This window comes from Ochotona princeps, chromosome 12 (genome assembly GCF_030435755.1).
Source record: "Ochotona princeps isolate mOchPri1 chromosome 12, mOchPri1.hap1, whole genome shotgun sequence".
In the NCBI taxonomy this organism is placed as follows: domain Eukaryota; kingdom Metazoa; phylum Chordata; class Mammalia; order Lagomorpha; family Ochotonidae; genus Ochotona; species Ochotona princeps.
Genome location: NC_080843.1, coordinates 39,420,630 through 39,425,043, shown reverse-complemented (window position 1 = coordinate 39,425,043; position 4,414 = coordinate 39,420,630). Strand labels below are relative to the sequence as shown.

General features: G+C 35.6%; 1 pseudogene; it reads left to right on the top strand.

Annotated features, from left to right (window-relative positions):
* The first annotated feature begins 3,198 nt into the window (after positions 1–3,198).
* On the top strand, positions 3,199–3,350 carry LOC131481612 (U4 spliceosomal RNA; annotated as a pseudogene).
* Positions 3,351–4,414: the final 1,064 nt, after the last annotated feature.

Genomic DNA, 4,414 nt, shown 5'->3' with positions numbered 1-4,414 from the left:
TCAAGCATCCATAATGACGAAGCTTAGGGAAAGCCCATGGTAGCATCCAGAGACTCCATCTGTATTTCCATGTGGTTCATAGGAAACCATGAACATGAGCCATTGTGTTGTACTCCCCACAGACATTGGCAAGAAGGTAGTTAAGAAGCGTAGTACCCAAGACTTGAATTGATATTATGAAATTAGCGTGGATACCTGAATCAGTGGTTTAATTTATTAAGAATTTGTTAAACCAAGGAAGTCAGGTATTTGAGGGAGGTTCCCTGTGCCTATGGAACTGTATCATTAAATAAAAATAATAATTAATGTTATTATTTATAACAATACCAAATATGCATATTTAAAAGATAGCAAGAAAAAAAAATATATATATAAATTTGTAGGCTTAGTACTTAAACATAGTTAGACCAAGAAGGTAATAGCAACAAACAGCATGACTTTGAAGAAGGATGAGGTGGATAGTTTAACAAGAATGACGAATAATCCACATCACTAGTGAATTAATAGGGAGAAAAATCACATAAATGACTTTAAGTGGCATAAAGGACCCTGTTGCAGTCCAAATCATTTGGCCTAACCCGTTAAAACAAGAGTTTAGCTTAAGTATCACTTAAAATATTAAGTATAGGTTTAGTGAAAAAGAGTATAGATATGACACATTTACATATAAAATACATCATCATGATTGTCTGGAGCACAATAAGCATTTTATCTTTTATTTTCCTTTAGTATTTTGTTCAAGACTTATAGTTTCATCTGTGCCATTATTTGATTTTAAGTATGCTCATATTACATAGCCATATAACCAAAGTTTAATTTATCAGCAAATTATGCTATTGGAAAATGACTTAAATAGACATATGTATTAATATTGTATTTTCTTTCCTGAAAAAGAAAGGAAATTAATTGTCTAAGTCATTATTCATATGCCTTTATATAGCCTGTATGCTAATTACTAAATGAATCTGTCAGAATAACTTCATTGTATTTTCACTTTTGAACTGTAAATGTATTTTATTACAGTTAGACATAAATACAGGTTACATACTACAGTTATGACCTCACTGCACTGACCTGTAAATCTACAAGCATCAGACGTTGTGAAACTAGTACGATGAGGCTCCTCTAAGTTACGTGTGGAAGTGCTTTATGGAGGCAATTTCTCATTTACTCTAAATTAGCCAATAAATATTACAGAAGATCATTTTACTTGAGTGTCAATAATTAGCTATTATATATTTATTTCATTAAATAAATGAGACAGATCCTCATACTGCTACTGATAATTCCACTGTACATATTGAGCAAAGTCTGAAGTTTATATGCTATGTAGGAGTGACTACATCTTGCAGCTTATTAGTGCAAACAATGATTCAGGTATTATAACAAGAGAGTCAATCAGAAGAAGTAAATTCAGGGCCAAAAATTTACATTTAACCTTCATTTAATGGACATAGACCATTCATTTGATCACTGTACCTTTAAGTCTTGCCTCTCACTTTCAATTTGTATTAGGAAAAGGGCATTTAAATGCACATTGAGACTGATTGTTCTCTATATCTCAGAAATATCTTTACATTTTACTGTTTGCATTAAGCAAAGAACTTGATGCATACATGAGTGCATTTGACTGTTACCTGCTGCGTTCTTTACAAAGCAGGAGTTCTTTTCCATGTTTAAAATTGTTCAAACATGAACATTCTATACTTAGTGTGAAGATAGTTTTCCAATCACTCTGCTAGAAGAGAAGGTTTTCCAAGGCTATTGTTTGTTGTGTCTCTTCCTCTATAATTCACATTTTTTTCATTCCCTTTGTGATGTGGTTCACAAATATCTGAAAAACCATTAGAATCCTATTTGGGGGCCTGGTGCCGTGGTCTAGTAGCTAAAGTTCTCACCTTGAACGCGCCAGGATCCCATATGGTCACCAGTTCTAATCCTGGCGGTCCCACTTCCCATCCAGCTCCCTGCTTGTGGCCTGGGAAGGCAGTCGAGGACGGCCCAATGCTTTGGGACCCTGTACCCACTTGGGAGACCCAGAAGAGGTTCCAGGTTCCCGGCATCAGATTGGCACAGCACTGGCCGTTGCGCTCACCTGGGGAGTGAATCATCAGACGGAAGAGCCTCATCTCTGTCTTTCCTCCTCTCTGTATATCTGATTTTGCAATAAAAAGAAATAAATCTTTAAAAAAAAAGAATCCTCTTTGGATTAAGAATTTACACATTCATTCTTTCCATTAGGAAATAAGTTTTCTTGGGACTGTGCTGTGATACACAGGTTAAGGCATTCTTTCGGGAACAAACATGACGTATCAGAATGAAAGTCCTAACTGCCCCACTTTTAATCAGACTCCCTACTAATGTCCCGAAAAAAGGAAGAAAAAACTAATCACATCCTCGGGGATCTGTCACTTACATGTTGAAGGTCAGGTCAGCATCCTGGCTCCTGGTTTCAGTCTGGCCCAGATACGCTTGTGTCATTCATGGGTCAGTCTCTTCCTCTGCCGGTCTTCCACTCTACCATTCATATAGATACGTAAACATACAAACCTAGCTGTACTTTTAGCAGTTTTTGTTATACTTGCCAGGCAATGTTACATTCTTTTGTTAGTTTGCTTTCAAATCAGAATTTATTTTCTATATCTGTATTCAATGCTATTAGTTTGATTTCCAGGTAGTAAATTATAAAGGGCAATAATAAGTCTCCAATGAGACTCACAACTGACCTCTCAGAGGAAACTCTACAGGCCAGGAGAGAATGAACTGACCTATTCTAGACTCTAAAAGGTTAAAAAAAAAAAAAAAGAAATGAACCCATAACAACATACACAGCAAAATTTTCTTTTGTTTTTGAGAATAAAATAAGTGTCTTTCACAGCAAACAAAAGCTGAAAGAATCTGCCTGTTTCAGATCTTCCCTAAAAGTGCTGTTTAAAGATTTTTTTTGACAGAGAAATGAAATAGCACCTACCAGAAACAAAGACAAACATGGAGAGCATCCCAGTAAAAAGACAACTGAACACAAAATCAAAGAACAAATCATTGCTAAAACGACAGGACCAAATTACAACTTATCCATGTTAACCCTGAATGTAAGAGAATTTGGGAAAGGCATAAGGGAAATCTCATAGCCTGTGGAACTTTATCACAAAATAATAATAAAAAATTGAAACATAAAAATACAACATAGACTAAAATAGCTTTGCGCAGTGGCAGCATCGTAGCCAATGAGGTTTATCAGAGGCGTGATTATTGTTAATTGAAAAATAGAATAAAATAACATACATTGGTTTAAAAAGTAGAAAGTGGGGTTATATAAAAGACTTCATGTTATTTACCTATGTGCATAGATTAGAATAAATTAACAGGTCATTTTTCTTCTAAAATACTAGTTAACTAATTCTTAATTATTTAAAGACTTACTTATTTTTTCATGAGTGTTAGATTTATGGAGAGAAAGAGAGTCAGAGAAAGAGATCTTTGGTCAGCTGGTTCACTCCACAAATGGCCACAACAGCCAGAGGTTAGTCCATCTGAAGCTGGGAGCCAGAAGTTTCCTTGTGGTCTGTCACACGAATGCAAGGTTAAGTCCTGGAGCCAACTTTCACTGCCTTCCGAGCCAGTCAACAAAGAGCTGGGTTGGAAATCCAGCAACTGGGACATGTACCAGCTCCCATGAAGAACAAAAGCACTTGCACCAACAGTTGATCCAAGGTGACGGCCCCTCTCTCACAAATTTTTCTTTACAAGTTGGGCACATGTATACAATCACATGCTAGTAAGCGTTGTGGATTAGGCCTCCCAACCTTTGCTTTCTCTGTTTGCCTTTGACTTTTGTCTGTAGGCCATTTTCAGGACACAGGCACTGCAAAGTTAGTAACAAAAAATGAAATTACATTATTCCACAGCTTAAATGCTAATAAGTGTTCTTTTTCACGGACAGTAAAGATAAAAAAACCTGTTTTTCCTCCTTCATCCAAAATGCTTTCTCGTATGTTCTTTCCTAATAACTCCCCACTCACTGACCTTAAAAGTGTTATTTTCATTTTTTTTGAACAGAGCAGGCATGCATACAAGTGAAAACTTCACACTCACTTTGTTTTTTTGTTTGTTTATCTCAGAGCCTACAACGAGTTCAGTGAACTGAACATGCTTTTACTGAAACATAAATACCTTGTCAGTGTGATCTGATTTGTGCCACTCCAGAAAAAAACGTATTTAACAGTCCCCTGTTCAAGAAAATGCATCATTTTTTTCCTTTTTATTTTTCTTAGCATATTTCAGTATCATGTGCTTGTTTGTGCTTTCAAAATTAAATTTTAATTTTCTTTAAAATAATTCAGGCTAAAGAATCTCTGAAATATCGAAATTCCTCTTCTGTTTGTCATTGCTGCATCCCAACAGTTAAAGAAAT